Raw genomic sequence first — 18130 nt, 5'->3', positions numbered from 1 at the left:
TATATATATTATGACTATTAAGGTAAATACATCATTTGTTCTCTATCAAAATCTTTCATTTGCTAACTATGCCTATCAGTAGTTAGTGCCTTTCGTAGTTTGAATCTTTTATTTAGCTGGCAGTAGTGGCGCTCGCTGTATTGCAGTAGTTCGAGTAACGAAGATTTTTGTGAGGTGAGTGATTTGTGAAAGGTATAGGTTAATGTTAGTCAGGGCCATTTTTTTGTAGGGATTATTGAAAGTCAGATTGCGTTGCGCTGAAAATATTGTGTGTCAGTTTAAGCACAGTCTTGTATAATTGTTCAAAGGGGCGTTTCAAGATATGTAAACAGGCAGAATACGGCTCTGCGGTCGGCAACGCCTATATACGACAACAAGTGCCTGGGGCAATTGTTAGATCGTTTACTGCTGCTAGATGGCAGGTTATCAAGATTTAAGTGAGTTTGAACGTAGTGTTATAGTCGGGCATGAGGAATGGAACGCAGCATCTCCCAGTTAGCGATGATGTGGATATTTTCCCGTACGACCATTTCACGAGTGTACCGTGAATATCAGGAATCCGGTAAAACATCAAATCTCCGAGATCGCTGCGGCCGGAAAAAGATCCTGCAAGAATGGGACCAACGATGACTGAAGGGAATCATTCAACGTGACAGAACAGCAAATCTTCCGCAAATTTCTGCAGATTTCAGTGCTGGGCCATCAACAAGTGTCAGCGTGCGAACCATTCAACGAAACATCATCGATATCGGTTTTCCGAGCCGAAGATCCACTCGTGTACCCTTTACATCACGACACAATGCTTTATGCCTCGCCTGCGCCCGTCAACGCCGACATTGGACTGTTGATGACTGGAAACATGTTGCCTGGTCGGACGAGTCTCGTTTCAAATTGTATCGAGTGGATGGACACGTACGGGTGTCAAGACAACCTCATGAATCCATGGACCACGCATGTCACCAGGGGACTGTTCAGGCTGGTGGAGGCTCAGTAATGGTTTGGGACGTGTGCAGTTGGAGTGATATGGAACCCCTTATACGTCTAGATACGACTCTGACAGTTGACACGCGCGTAAGCATCCTATCTGACCACCTGTATCCATTCATGTTTATTGCTCATTCCGACAGTTTTTGGCAAATCCAGTAGGACAATGCGACACCCCACACGTCCAGAATCGATACAGAGTGGCTCCTGGAATACTCTTCTGAGTTGAAATACTTCTCTGGGCACCAATCGTCCCACACGCGAACATTATTGAGCATATCTGGGATGCCTTATAACGTGTTGTTTAGAAGAGATCTCCACCCCCTCGTACTCTTATGGATTTAAGGAAAGCCCTGCAGGATTCAACGTGTCAGATCTCTCCAGCGCTACTTCAGACATTAGTCCAGTCCATGCCACGTTGTGTTGCGGTACTTATGCGTGCTCTAGGGGACCCGACCCGATATTAGGCAGGTGTACCAGTTTTTTGGCTCTTCAGTATATGTCTAATATAGCCTCCACCCTTCTCGACGGTACAATGTGAGCATTTTTAATTTCATGTGGCCAGCATCGTATTTTTAGGGATCTTTATGTGATAAACAAGGCATTGAGGGGGTTAAAAGTTTCTGGTGTTACATTGTTATTCATTTATAAATTAGAAGGTCTTGAGTAATAGAAGAAATGCTTCAACTCACCGAAGAAAGAAAACAGTTCAAAACTATTGAGAAAAATACAGGAACATAAGAAAATGGAGGAAATCTAAGGCGAAAAATGCGAAGCAAATAGAAAAGAAATGTTCGTCGAAGGGATGGTAGAAATGTCAGAACAAAATTAGGTGAAATTAAAGCCAAAGGTCTCAAGATTGTAAATGTCACAGTAAACGCAGAGAAAAGAACGGATAGGTGGAAAGAACACAGCAAAGATCTCTCGCACTGGAAGAACTGTCTAAGGATGTGATGAAAGAACAAATGGGAGTGGGTACGGAAGGCATAGGTGACCCATTATTTGAGATTAACAGAGGTTTCGAAGACTATCGATCTGATAAGGTGCGAGGTATACATAACGTCCCTTTTGTATTTATAAAATCACTAGCGAAAGTGGCAGCGAAACAATTATTCAAGTTGGTTTGTAGACTCAGTAAGTCGGAGACATATCATTAGAATTTCCGTTATTATTGGCACAATCCTGAAGATAGCAAGAGAAAGTAACTTCTAGTATTACCCCGTCATCAGTCTGACATCTCATGAATGATACAAACAATATTCAGAACAAGGGAAAAGGATCCTGATGATCTGTTAGACGACGATCAATTTGGCTTTAGGAAAGGTAAAGGCGCCAGAGATGCACTTCTGAAGTTGTATTAGATAATAAAAACAAGATATTTTAAGAAACAAGAAACTTTCATAGGATTTGTCGACCTAAAAAGACGATCACAATGTAGAATAGTGTAAGACGTTCGAAATTTCGAGAAAACGCGAGTCAGCTACACGAAACACGTATAATATGCAATGCATACAAGAATCAAGAAGGAATAATAAAAATGTAAGACCACGTTTTGTATGTCAATCGTATCGGTAGGAGGTCTTTGGGACGACGACCATTTACTATTGTGAGAAAATGAAACCCCTACAGCGGTTCTTATGATTTTATTTATTTTGTTCCAACGAGTTTGGGCGCTTCAGTGAGCCACCTTCAGGCTTGTATGCGTAAAACAGTAACGATAGCATTATCAGCTTATCAACCAAGCAACATTTCAGATTAAAAACAGAATGAGAAACAAGTAGTCTACAAGATTCTAAAGTGAATTTGCAGCAAACATTTCATAGAACGAATAGAATATCCATTGTCACATAGTTAAATACACCATAACGAGTTTCCTCTCAATAAATTGTACAATTATATTATTTATTAAAAACTTTTTTAAATAACTATTTATGATTTCTGTTGGCCATTCGGATGTACATTGGCTGCCCAACCCTGAAATAACCTACTTAAAGACAAAATGACTGTAGAAGGTGATATATGTTTAAAGGAGACAATACCTCATAAACAGGTAAAGAGGAGGAAAGTGACCTACGTGTCGTGTCAAAATATAAAGTGCTAATTTGTACAGTTGGGGAGCATATATTATGTTGTATACATAAATTGAATTTTCCAAAACGCGTCAGAAGACCGAATATAAGACCCACCTTAGACCATAAAATATGTAGAACATACGAAAAAAAAAACAACTCAAGAAGCTATTCATGATGAATAACATTCAAGTGCAAATGCATCTACGAGTATATATCATGTACTGCCAAGAAACAATCACTCTCCTATTCTATCGAGCAGTTCCTTGAAACATACAGCTGATTTCTATTTTATATTTTTTTTGCGATACCATAAATTTATGGCTTTCGTTTTTTTTGGGTTCACAAACATTTTATTTTATCTGTTAATGCCTTTATATTGTAATTTCATGTACCGACACGTTCCATGACCTGGAGATTTGTTTCTCAATTTGGTCCTACCGAACGAGACATGTAAAATAATATAAATAATATGACAGCCCGATATTCAGGGCTGTACTGTACACTGACGGAACAGATTGTACACACTGTAATAAAAGGATGTTTGTTTCATCTGACGGTTGTTGCACAAATCTGTGTTGTGAGTTGTGCGCTTCGGTCATTGCTTATTACAGCCCCCTTCATTGTTGTGATGGTGTTTTCACAGAAACAAGAGAGACTGCTGCAAGAAACTTCACATATAATTGCAACACACTCAAGTGTGAAAAGTCATGAGATACCTCTTAATACTGTGTCGGACCTCCTCACGTAGTCCTGCATCTCGACGTCACATGGACTCAACAAGTCGCTGGAAGTCCCCAGCAGAAATACTGGGCCATGCTGCCTCTACAGCCATCGTTAGTTGCGATAGTGGTACAGGTGCACGTTTTTGTGCACGAAATGACCTCTAGAGTATATCCCATAAATGTTCGATGGATAGCCAAATCATTCACGCGAATTGTCCAGAGTTCTTCAAACCAACCGCGAACAAGTGTGGTCTGGTGACACAGCGCATTGTCATCCATAAAATTCCATCGTTGTTTGAGATTATTACGTCTATGAAGGGCTTCAAATGGTCTCCCAACAGCCAAACATAACCATTTCGAGTCAATGATCGGTCCAGTTGGACCAGAGGACCCAGTCCATTCAGTGTAAACACAGCCCACGCCACCGTAGTGCCACCACCGGCTTCCAGAGTGTCTATGACTTCGTGAGCTCTGTGCCACGGTAGGAAACTACCATCAGCTCTTACCAGCTGAAACCGGGACTCATCTGACCGCGCGGCAGTTTTACAGTCATCTAGGGCCTAATCGGTATGGTCCTGAGCCCAAGGACCCTATTCTGTATCGTTAATATCGATTGGTGTAGTAGGCTAGTCTCCGTAGTGACGTAATTTTCAGTTCTTTGCCGAAATATCCTATTCAGTAAGCTTCTGACACTTGTTACCGAACGGTCCTCCCACCGGTTTTACGACAATTGTACCGATGGGTTTTGGATTTCGGTCTGGCCCTGTCGATCGGTGAGCTGTGGTTTGTGTACACCTATAATTTGTTATTTTAAACATATTTAGCGGTTTTAGCTTTGGATTTAGTGATTGTGTTACTAAAGAATCATCATAGGACGCATCCAGTTGGAAAGTGAGTTCATAATAGACTATTTTCCTTTGTTAGAAATATGGTTAGGTTAGGTTAGTACTGTGACTGATTTCATCAAAAAAAAAAGTTTTCGGTCAATATTCTCTCAAAATACGTGTTATTTTTATGCAAATAAGACTTTAAGTATCATTAAATATCAAGTCATCGGCTCTGCTTACGTATATTACATGAGTGTGAACAGACGTTACTAGTGCCTTTGTGTACTTTTTCCCACAAAAAGGTTGGTTAGTAATTATCGAAACGTGTTTACAACTTTCAAGTAACCATGGGAAGAAATTATGTGAAGCCTGATATTGGAAACCTTCCAAACTATGACCTACGCAGCACCATTTCGCAACGTAGCCAGCCTGCGTTCCTCTATACAATACTAGAAGAATTGAGCAGTGCAACTCCGTTGTCTGGCGTAGCCAAGTGGTTTGCACGGGGGAATTCAAAACGAAAACTAACGGGTTCGCGCAGGGGTGGAGGCAAAATTTTTTTCTTTCATCTTCATATATACAACACGTTCTGAGACATTGTTATTCGTGTAAGTTAAGATTTTTCTGCAATATTCGTTATTACTTACATGTAAGAGCGCACTTCCTCGTTAATGATTTCGTGATTTCTGTGTGTTTAAAATACGAAATATGAAATTGCTGTGAGTGAAACAGCCTACAGTGACCTTTATGATTTTTTTCTTGTCAGAAATAATTCACCATTTTTTTCAGAATTTCCGAGTATGCGGTTAGACAGGAATCTAAGAGCACAACTTAAATTACTGTGAATCCAACTAGCAGCAGTCATATCCATAATCTTGCTTGTCACAAGTATTTATCTGCGATCGAATCCTCAACCACAGTAGACGGAAATGAAAGATTTCTACCGTAATATTTTTAGACTGTAGCACGATATACGAAACATTTTCATTCATGAGATGCATGTTATAAGCTTCGACGAACTGCAGGAGCTCTCGAAAATGCGTTTTTTCAGTTTTGTTTTTAAGACCCAAATCGTTGACGTATCGTACAGGGAAGTGGGCTACTTAATCATTTGGATCTCTAGGAGCGAGTTATAACCACATTCTGTTTATCTTCTTATTCTTTAAATCCCTCAGAATCAATTTTTCGGGTGTTTTTATAGTGATGACTGGGTGTTGTGTGATGTCCTTATGTTAGTTAGGTTTAAGTAGTTCTAAGTTCTAGGGGACTGATGACCATAGACGTTAAGTCCCATAGTGCTCAGAGCCATTTGAACCATTTTTGTTTTTTATAGTTGTATTAGTACAATGTGGTACTACACACTATTCCTAACTCATTTTTCAAAACACGATGTCAGTGTGAATGAGAATAAGATGACAGAATGCGGCATTTACAACAATCTGCAGAATACAGTCAAATGCGCGATGGTTATTATGCATGCATATAAACATGTAGTCAGAGAAACTGTAAAAATTTTTATGCATTTCAGCTGAGAATCATGGAAATGGATATATTGCGCCTGAAACTGTTAAGGAGGAGGCACGGGCGATGAAGGCGGGCACGTCAGCTCGATGGAATGCGTCGTCATGCGTTATGGCAACGTAAACGCAATTTTCGGTACTTGGAAGAATAGCGCGCTGTGTCGTCTGCTAGCCGCTTTGTGTTCGTGGCGGTGTGCTCGCTGCAGTGCGCATGCGCGGATCTGCGGCCACTTGCTTTTGATTGGCTTGTGCGACACGAACCGACAACAGCGCTTCGGTTCTCTAGGCCTTAACGGTATCGCTACCGAAATGCATACTGAATAACGCAGGGACTCTAATTCGAGGAATAGACCGTTCGGTGCTCTTGAGTACCGAAACAATCGGCACAATAGCGGAAAGATACAGAATAGACACCCAGGAGAGGTGCTGCAGGCGATGTCGAGCTGTTAGCAAAAGCACTTGCGTAGGTCTTCTGTTGCCATAGCCCGTTAACGCCACATTTCGCCGCACTGTCTAAAATAACATGATCGCCATGTGTCCCACATTGATTTCTGCAGTTATTTAACGCAGTACTGCTTGTCTCCTAGCACGGCCAACCTTACGCAAACGCCGCTGCTCTCGGTGGTAAAGTGAAGGCCGTCGGCGACCTCGTTATCCGTGGTGAAGGGTTATACCTGAAATATGATATTGTTGGCGCGCTCTTGACACTGTGCATCTAGGAATATTGATATTCTTATCGATCTCCGAAATGGAATGTCTCATGTGTCTAACTTCAAAAATCATTCCGCGATCATAGTCTGTTAATTCGTGTCGTGTGGCCATAACCACGTGGGAAAACTTTTCACGTGAATCACCTAGCTACAAGTGACAGCTCTGCCGAGCACTGCCCTTTTATACCTTGTGTATGCGATACCACCGCCATTGCATATGTTGATATCGATATCTCGTGACTTGGCATCTCAGTATGATATTGCTCCGTAATGAGCCACTGCAGACTGTGGTTCTCCTATAACAAAATATCTAGAAAGTAACCTTGAAGAACCGCTGAAACGTTGTGTGTGTGTGTGTGTGTGTGTGTGTGTGTGTGTGTGTGTGTGTGTGTGTGTGTGTATGTGTATGTGTATCACCCAGATTGAGGAGCAGAAAACTGAATAAACCTTCTCGGATTGAGAGGGTATATGAATTTCTTTCAGCGATTACAATGTCAAGTCAAATTTACAAGGAATTCCGAAGTATTAGTCCACTTATTAGAATGAATTTGCAGCCACTGTGGCGTGGGTGCATTTAAGACGCCAGTGACATGACGTGAAGGCTCTACTAATTCTAATATGTCATTGCTATGGACTAAATATCACTGATATACACTGTTGCAAAGCAAGTGCGTCTACTACCGTCGAGATGCATGTAAAAGAATTGCGCATAAGGAAATAAAAGAAACGGTTGGCCCCAACAAATGGACCGTAGATGTGTGCCCCGATGAACATTAATAATTACTAAATAGTGATCGGGACTGTCAGCTATAGTAATGTAACAAGGATTACATATCACAAACATTTATTTAGTACAATCTCAAATGACAGTGCTCAGAACAAGCAGTGTGCTAAATAACTCGTTATAAGGGACTGAGTGCAGATTCACATGTAGATCAATGTGTGACAATCATGGATCACCTGGAAGAGAGCGATCGGTAATATTCCAATAGCATAGGTCAAGACTCGCTAGAGCCATGTTCCAACATGTACTAATTCTATTGGGACGGGTGTCATAAAGTCATTGTATCATTTCCTGAGGCAAGCTAATTCAAAACTGCTGGAAATAGTCCTTAATATCCTATATACCGGCACTGGTACAGAGCGGCTTTTGAGCTAGTCCGACACATGTTCTGCTTGGGATGAAATTGGATTTCTTGGCGGCTGCCGAAGTACTTCAACATTACGCAGATAGTTCTTAGCATCACATGATGTGTGTGGACCAGCATTGTATTGCTGAAAAATGGCATTGTTGTAAAACAGCAGCATGAAACTATCACATGAGGAGGCCTGACGTGCATGATGTACCATCGTGCCGTTAGAGTTCCCCCAGTTACTAACAGCTGTAACCTGTAATCATACCATATGGCTCCCCACACTTTGAAGAGAAGAATAAAACCTCTGTGCCTCTTCAAAACATTAGAAGAATGCGACCTCCGTCCAAGTGACCACCATACTGCTAGTGTTGGTCATTCAGGGTAGTTCAGAACCACTATTCACTGCTGAACTAAATGCAGTGCCATTCATTAGCAGTCCATTATTTTGGGCAAAAGAACCACTACAAGTGCCACCGTTTATGTTGTGGTGTTAATGGCACTATACAAAGGGGATGGCAGCAAATGGCATGGTAGTTGCCTACTACAGCTACTGCTAGTATCTGGCCACAGGGGCACGATGAGAGACAATGTTGCTGGGAGTTCACTGCTTGTTCTTTCATGGCCTGAACTGATATGATAGGTCGTGTAGTATGGTGATCCTCCCTTTTTGTGGTCAGATGGGGTCGACCGGATCCTCGACGATGCATATACCTTCTCTCATGTACCAATGTAGACCAACATCGCGCCACTGTGACAGCTGGGCCCAACAAATCTCTATACTACACGCTTCGACCAGTTGGCCAAATGGAGACCCACAATGAAGCCCCTTAAAAATTATTTCAGGTGCTGATCACCCTGTCTCACAAAATTGTGGTGCATCTCTGTATCCTTCAAAGAGCTGACCTAACATCTGATACTGCTCACGCCTGTTATGTAGCTAACGAGACCTGGTAACACCGCTAAACATGGATAACATTGGTGCACTGTGGTGGCTCTTCTACCTGTCACAGAGAATCGTGAATCCCACGCCCAATGGTGTGTACATGTATGAAGTTACTTGTCATATGACCACTGAAACGTGGACACGGATTGGAATTATGATAAACGTGGAAGAGAGGACCCATCAATATAACTTTCTTTTCACACAATCTGTTTGTTTCACAATATATAACCATAATTTTTTTTCTACAAAATGAACAAATTTGCAAAATAAATTAGCTTTTCCAAAAGAAATCGAAGCAGCAAAAAATATTACAATAATTACAAGACGGCCGGACATGCAGGCCGCCCGTTACATAAGCACCATTGATGACAAGAGTGATTCAATTACTCAAAACAGATGACGTAACTTTTAAGTTGAAAGCTCTATGTCAAGAGGTTCGGGGTTAAGATGCGCACCTGTGCCTATTATACAGATTAGGAAACAATGTGACAATGATAAGGCTTACTTCAAAGTAACAACAGTGCGAGGTGGCGCAGTGGTTAGCACATTGGACTCGCATTCAGGAGGACGACGGTTAAATCCCGCGTCTGGCCATCCTGATTTAGGTTTTCCGTGATTTCCCTAGATCAATTCAGGCAAATGCCGTGATGGTTCCTTTGAAACGCGACGGCCGATTTCCTTCCCCATCCTTCCCTAATCCGAGGTTGTGCTCCGTCTCTAATGACCTCGTTGTCGCCGGGACGTTAAACACTAATCTCCTCTTCCTCCTCCTTCAAAGCAACTAACCTTTTAATTTCAATCGGCAATCAAATTACAACTGGATTCCAATCCGTCCCTCCTGACAATCTTATTTTGATTAAAGTCCTGATGACAAAAAATGGTTCAAATGGCTCTGAGCACTATGGGACTTAACAACTGTGGTCATCAGTCCCCTAGAACTTAGAACTACTTAAACCTAAGTAACCTAAAGACATCACACCCATCCATGCCCGAGGCAGGATTCGAACCTGCGACCGTGGCAGTCGCGCGGTTCCGGACTGCGCCCCTAGAACCGCGAGACCACCGCGGCCAGCTCCTGGTGACAGTTGGCTCTTAATATCTTCAAAGTTAAACTGATAGTCAGTTATTAAGACCGCTCTGAAGGAACATCTTAAAACATTACTTGTGAACACTTATTACAAGAGAACTCACTCGGCGGAATCACAAGAGCCAGCTAAAATACTCCATCAGTGACCCGGCCTTTCAAATACAGCAACGCACAGCTTAGTGCAACAGGTTGTTCAGATTATAACTACTGACTGAGAAACACAATTATAATAAAAGAATTGAACCACAAGGCCCTTGTTTTGTTTAACGGTAACCTGTACCTTAGTACAATTGTTCCGGCTGTATTTACCACCAGGAGTCCATTCATTAGAACATTAATGATCGGGAATAAACCAGAAAGGAAAGGCAATACAATAGCGCGACAAATTTTCAAACAACAACTATTATTTAGGACAATACTACCGCATATATTTGCGATAAATTGCCGACCGGGTAAAGCTCTGAGAATCGGGTACAAACCAGAAAATAATAAGGAAAGGCAATATAATAGCGGGACAAGTTTTCAAACGACAACTAGTTTCTTCGTAGAATACTACGGCCTATATTTACGACCAAAGAGCCGACCGAGTAAAACTCTGAGGATCGGGTACAATCCGGAAAATGATTAGCAGGGCGGGTAGAAAATGACACAAATCACCACGAGGATTACAGAATGTTACTCCCCTTTATCATCAAGCAGTTAAATGGATCCACGGAGCTTCCCTGCTGTTACTGACAAGGGAACCTCCACATCGCACCCCCCTCAGATTTAGTTATAGGTTGGCACAGTGGATAGGCCTTGAAAAACTGAACACAGATCAATCGAGAAAACAGGAAGAAGTTGTGTGGAACTATGAAGAAAAAAATAAGCAAAATATACAAACTGAGTAGTCCATGCGCGAGATAGGCATCATCAAGGATGGTTTGAGCTCAGGAGCGCCGTGGTACCGTGGTTAGCGTGAGCAGTTGAGGAACGAGAGTTCCTTGGTTCAAGTCTTCCCTCGAGTGAAAAGTTTAATTCTTTATTTTCAGACAATTATTATCTGTCCGTCCGTCCGTCCGATGCGAGGTAACTGCGCCGTACTATTGGGACGCTACACCTAAACAAACATCGAAACACACCACGTCAATCGGCTACAGCGCACGGAAGAGAGGATATTCCTGCTAACGAGGCTCCCTGGCTGGCAGTTGATTGTTCGCTACTTTGGACGAGAGTGCATTAAATACGTGAGATGTATTCCGTGGGCAATATGAATCCAGCAAATATAGTTCGCGACTTCAATAACAAGGTCAATGAATATTTTCCGAACTGTAAGGAATCGGAAAGTTCCTTAAGGGATCAAATTGGTTCAAATGGCTCTGAGCACTATGCGACTTAACTTCTGAGGTCATCAGTCGCCTAGAACTTAGAACTAATTAAACTTAACTAACCTAAGGATATCACACACATCCATGCCCGAGGCAGGATTCGAACCTGCGACCGTAGCGGTCACGCGGTTCCAGACTGAAGCGCCTAGAACCGCACGGCCACACCGGCCGGCTTTAAGGGATCGAACGATTGTCGAACATTTCTATGATTATTTCCTACTTTTGTAGGAAATACATGGAGATGCATGTCCTTTCGTCTACTAATCGCACGGTTTTGCGGTGCGGTCGCAAAGCACAGACACTAAACTTATTACAGTGAACAGAGACGTCAATGAACGTAGGGACAGATCATAACTTGGCCAAAATAAAGAAAGTAAACTTTTCACTCGAGGGAGGACTTGAACCAAGGATCTCTCCTTCCACAGCTGCTTACGCTAACCACGGGACCACGGCGCTGCTGAGCTCACACTATTCTTGATGTTGCCTATCTTGCGCATGGACTACTCAATTAGTATATTTTACTTATTTTTTTCATAGTTCCACACAACTTCTTCCTGTTTTCTCGATTGATCTGTGTTCAGTTTTTTAAGGCCTATCCACTGTGTCAGCTTATAACTAAATTTGAGGGGGGTGCGATGGGGAGGTTCCCTTGTGAGTGGTGCCGATGAAAGCCAGGTAGAAGAGGGCAGCCAGGCCACGAGCGGTCGTCCGACTCGAATGTTGCCAACCAACCGACGGGGTGTCGGCCCGCTGCTTGTAGCCGACGCTGCCCCCGGTGAAGTCCTCCGGCATCTTCGCTCTGCGCAGGCCCTCCCTGCGTAGCTCGTGGCCTCGGCCGCTCGGACCTCGTGACAACCTCTTGTCGCGATGCTACCGCCAATCCCCAAACCTCATGCCTCTCTCTGGGGCATGGAGGTAAGAATAAGGGGAGATGGCGCTACGTATCCCAGCCGTACTACGTTTTGAAGCCATGGGGGCGTGGCTCGCTGCCATGACACACTGACCAAACCATTGCCAGTGTGCTGTAGCGCTGCGTGTATTACAGTCGCTAATTGCACCATATACGCATGTAACGTCATCAGATTGGTTGTTTCAAAGTTTTTGTTTAAAATAAAATCTCGTATAGGCGAAATTCCGCGTTTCTTCTGATTAAAAATAGTTTTTAATGTAATATTACGAATAGCTAGCCTTCAATGTAAACGATACAATTTTGTTAATTCAGTAATAAACGTGTATCACAAACTAAATAATAGAGACTGAAAACTAAGTTAGCTATACCCTCCCTCCAAAGCCCCATAAATACATCTTGTTTGTAATACGTTAATACGTACTGGGGCATTTCAGTTACGTTACGCTACTGGAAAACACCGTTCATTACCACCAATATTTACTGAAATACGGTACATAGAATGGCAAATCTACACAGTGTCCTGTTTAGGCCAGTTAATGTAGTGTTAGCTTTTAATTTGGTACATGATGAAGACAAAGTGAGTTACTCAACACTTCGATTATCGACTATACGTACGTTTTATACTGAAACGTGAACTTGAAAACTAAGAATTAAATTTTTTGAATTAACATACCTTTTGCAAATGTTTTGGGTTTGTAGGGAAAACTGATGGTACAGCATTTTCTCGGAGCCTTACTGTTGAAAGGGAAGTTCGGTCTACGTCCTCTTCTCGGAAATGCTGAGAACATATAGTGCTCCATTTAGACGCACGCCAATTCTTCCTCCTCACGGCATCCTCCCACACAGCTTTCCGACTTTCATTTTTAGGAAATCTAAAATCGTACAGGAGAAAAACACGCTATAGTACAAGTACCGATGTAACACACGTTCATTCACAATGAAGTTGTAAAATCACACTTAACGAGACAACTTACACACGAAATGTTATTCTCTTCGATTTCGCATCACAATCAGAACGATTCGTACATCCGAACATCACACAAGTCACCATAATAGCGCAAAATCCTTTCAAAAGCGAGCGACAAGCCCATGTACACAAGCTTACAGCAGCAATGTTTTGGTCGGATTGAGATGGCTACCCTCGGCTTCACATAGCTTCACAACTGTGACGTCACGGCGTCTCCCTCTATTCTTACCTCCATGCTCTGGGGCCAGCGAACCCCCTACATATATATATATATATATATATATATATATATATATATATATATATATATATATATATATATATATCGGAAAGCAAAGACACAACCCACAGATATCAACTCTTCCTCATAGATATTGGCAATTGGGCCGCAAGAGGGATACTCGATACTACACCTGAGCGAATGGCGCGAGACAGCACAGTCAACTAACTCAATGGTTCCACGGCTCAACCACGTCTTCTGAATGTTTCACTGTTTTTGTCAAAGCAGTGTACATGGAGACCAAAACGAGACAAAACATCGTTTGCTAGAACAAATGTAAGTGCACGTAACTGACTCATTGCACATGCTTTCAGTTGCATGGACATTAGAATAATTTTCAATATTATATAAGTCAGCCAGTGAGACAGGGTTGCAGCCTATCCCCGATGTTATTCAAATGGCTCTGAGCACCATGGGACTTAGCATCTATGGTCATCAGTCACCTAGAGCTTAGAACTACTCAAACCGAACTAACCGAAGGACATCACACACATCCATGCTCGAGGCAGAATTCGAACCTGCGACCGTAGCGGTCACGCTGTTCCAGACTGAAGCGCCTAGAACCTCACGGTCACACCGGCCGGCCGATGTTATTCAATCTGTATATTGAGCAAGCAGTAAAGGAAACAAAAGAAAAATTCGGAGTACTTATTAAAATCCATGGAGAAGATAAAGAGACTTTGAGGTTCGCCTATGACATTGTAATTCTGTCAGAGACAGAAAAGTACCTGCAAGAGCAGCTGAACAGAATGGACAGTGTGTTGAAAGGAGGATATAAGACGAACATCAACAAAAGCAAAACGAGGATAATGGAATGTAATCGAATTAAATCGGGTGATGCTGTGGAAATTAGATTAGGAAATGAGATGGTTAAAGTAGTAAATGAGTTTTGGTATTTTGAGTTTTGTTATGAGTTTTGAGTTTGAGTTTTGCTATGAGTATGAGTTTTTCTATAACTGATCATGGTCGAAGCAGAGAGGATATAAAATGTAGACTGGCAATGGCAAGGAGAGCCTTTCTGAAGAAGAGAAATTTGTTAACATCGAGTATAGATTTAAGTGTCAGGAATTCGTTTCTGAAAGAATTTGTATGGAGTGTAGCCATGTATGGAAGTGAAACGTGGACGATAAATAGTTTAGATAAGAAGACAATAGAAGCTGTAAGTAGGTCGGTTGGATTTTTATATTGGTAACGCCATGTAGCGCTCTGTATGAAAATCACTGGCTGTGCTGTGTGCAGTCTGTGACTGGTGAGCATTGTTGTAACATTGGCTATTGTAGTGTTGGGCAGTTGGCTGTTAACAGCGCGTAGTGTTGCGCAGTTGGAGGTGAGCCGCCAGCAGTGGTGGATATGGGGAGAGAGATGGCGGAATTTTGAGAGCAGACTATCTGGACATGTGTCCATCAAAAAGATTATATTTGTAATATTGGATATCATAGACTGATATATATATTATGACTTTTGAACACTATTAAGGTAAATACATTGCTTGTATTTCATTTTCTAACTATGGCGATCAGTAGTTAGTGCCTTCAGTAGTTTGAATCATTAATTTAGCTGGCAGTAGTGGCGCTTGCTGTATTGCAGTAGTTCGAGTAACGAAGATTTTTGTGAGGTAAGTGATTTGTGAAAGGTATAAGTTAATGTTAGTCAGGGCCATTCTTTTGTAGGGATTATTGAAAGTCAGACTGCGTTGCGCTGAAAATATTGGCTGTCAGTTTAGTGTTGATCAGACTAGGTAAAGAGCGAAATGTCTGAGTACGTTCAGTTCTGCTCAGCTGTTTGAAAATCAAATAATGTAAGAGGTTTATCAGCACAGTAATTCATTAATTTTCCTAAGGGGACGTTTCATATGGCGACCCTGCCGGGATTCGAACCTGGAAAGAGGTTTATCAGCACAGTAATTCATTAACTTTTGTAAGGGGACATTTCAAAGCTTTCGAAATGTGGTGTTACAGAAGAATACTGAAGATTAGATGGGTAGATCACATAAGTTATGAGGAGTTATTGAATAGAATTGGGAAGAAGGGAAATTTGTGGCACAATTTGACTCGAAGAAGGGACCGGTTTGTAGGACATGTTCTGAGGCATCAAGGTATCACCAATTTAGTACTGGAGGGCAGTGTGGAGGGTAAAAATCGTAGAGGGAGACCAAGAGATGAATACACTAAGCAGATTCAGAAGGATGTAGGCTGCAGTAGGTACTGGGAGATGAAGAGGGTTGCACAGGATAGAGTAGCATGGAGAGCTGTATCAAACCAGTCTCAGGACTGGAGACCACAACAAGAAGCCAGCGACACTGCGTATAAAGTTACGATAATGACTTAAATATCAGGCGAGCTGTCTTGATATTTCTGATATGTACTAAAAGAAGTGTAGCCACCTGAAGATCACATAATTGTTTGAAACGAATCATTGTAGAGAAATGAAAATTCTGAAAAATATTGGTGGCGGGTTGTTTTCTCCTTCAACAAAACGTTACACTGTGGCACATATATAGACCATACATACTAAGAAAGTGACTATCAGATTTTATTATTTATTTGTATCGGTTTGCTGAGACTGGTCAAAGAAAAATCAGCCTGCATCGGAAACGTTTCTGGTGTACCTTCTGCAGTCTGAATTTATATTCAGTAGCTGCGTTAATTTCGTCGACTCCACCTCCCCACACACAGTTCCATTATCTACTAAATCCTGGTGTGGGTGTCCGAATGTGATGATAACAATTTGTTATGTGAAAGTGGCTTTCTGAATGCATTGCTATCTCTCGACGCAGTAAATTCCGACACACTGAAATTTGCGGACTGATACCAACCGCAGTTAATGTGCAAAAACAGAGAAAGGGAAAAAAAAGGCTGGGAAAAAAAAGAGAACAAAGCATATCGGTGGAAACAGCGTACGCCACGCGCTGCCAAATTTGTGGCGTGGCTGTTGGGGGAGGGGGTGGGGATACTAAGGGGTGGGAGGGAGGGAGGTGTCGATGTGGTAACCCTGTGGAACGGCGCCACTGGGACACAGCAGCCGTAACGGGAAGCGCCAGCGGCAGAGGCTGTCACGATTCTTGCATGAGTGGACCATGATTCACAACGATGGGCCTTACTGAAGCGCTTATGTAAGCGAGTATCAGAGCTTTAATCGTTCATCACTCTTAATAAATAGCTTAAGGGGAGTAGGAATGTCGCATAATAACAGATCACATTGGCAGGTTTTAAGCGTATAAAACAATTTGTAATCTTGTGCCTTAAATGGTGCAAAATTCGTTAAGAATTTCTAAATTAAAATTTTTGTAATTCATTTTTTAGAGCTGTATGTTCGCTCAGGAAAGTTAGCCAACTTACGATCTGTTCATACTCAGACCTTCACTTGTCCGAAAATATTAGATATGGAAGGCTGTCGGCCTGCGTGACCGAACGGTTCTAGGCGCTTCAGTTTGGAACCGCGCGACCGCTACGGTCGCAAATTCGAATCCTGACTCGGGCATGGATGTGTGTGTTGTCCTTAGGTTGGGTAGGTTTAAGTAGTTGCAAGTTCTAGGGGACTAATGACCTCAGAAGTTAAGTCCCTTAGTGCTCAGAAGGCTGTGGTTTTCAGCTTCTGTTGTAGGCACTTTGGTATTTCGTTTGGTACCACTGGCAGGTGGAAGGAGTATATAGAGGGTCTATACAAGGGCGATGTACTTGAGGACATTATTATGGAAATAGAAGAGGATGTAGATGAAGATGAAATGGGAGATATGATACTGCGTGAAGAGTTTGACAGAGCACTGAAAGACCTGAGTCGAAACAAGGCCCCCGGAGTAGACAGTATTCCATTGGAGCTACTGACGGCCGTGGGAGAGCCAGTCCTGACAAAACTCTACCATCTGGTGAGCAAGATGTATGAAACAGGCGAAATACCCTCAGACTTCAAGAAGAATATAAGAATTCTAATCCCAAAGAAAGCAGGTGTTGACAGATGTGAAAATTACCGAACTATCAGCTTAATAAGTCACAGCTGCAAAATACTAACACGAATTCTTTACAGACGAATGGAAAAACTAGTAGAAGCCAACCTCGGGGAAGATCAGTTTGGATTCCGTAGAAACACTGCAACACGTGAGGCAATACTGACCTTACGACTTATCTTAGAAGAAAGATTAAGGAAAGACAAACCTACGTTTCTAGCATTTGTAGACTTAGAGAAAGCTTTTGACAACGTTGACTGGAATACTCTCTTTCAAATTCTAAAGGTGGCAGGGGTAAAATACAGGGAGCGAAAGGCTATTTACAATTTGTACAGAAACCAGATGGCAGTTATAAGAGTCGAGGGGCATGAAAGGGAAGCAGTGGTTGGGAAAGGAGTGAGACAGGGTTGTAGCCTCTCCCCGATGTCGTTCAATCTGTGTATTGAGCAAGCAGTAAAGGATACAAAAGAAAAATTCGGAGTAGGTATTAAAATTCATGGAGAAGAAATAAAAACTTTGAGGTTCGCCGATGACATTGTAATTCTGTCAGAGACAGCAAAGGACTTGGAAGAGCAGTTGAATGGAATGGACAGTGTCTTGAAAGGAGGATATAAGATGAACATCAACAAAAGCAAAACAAGGATAATGGAATGTAGTCGAAT

The sequence above is a fragment of the Schistocerca piceifrons genome, chromosome 1 (genome assembly GCF_021461385.2).
Source record: "Schistocerca piceifrons isolate TAMUIC-IGC-003096 chromosome 1, iqSchPice1.1, whole genome shotgun sequence".
Lineage (NCBI taxonomy): Eukaryota > Metazoa > Arthropoda > Insecta > Orthoptera > Acrididae > Schistocerca > Schistocerca piceifrons.
Note: the sequence above shows the minus strand (reverse complement) of the source record.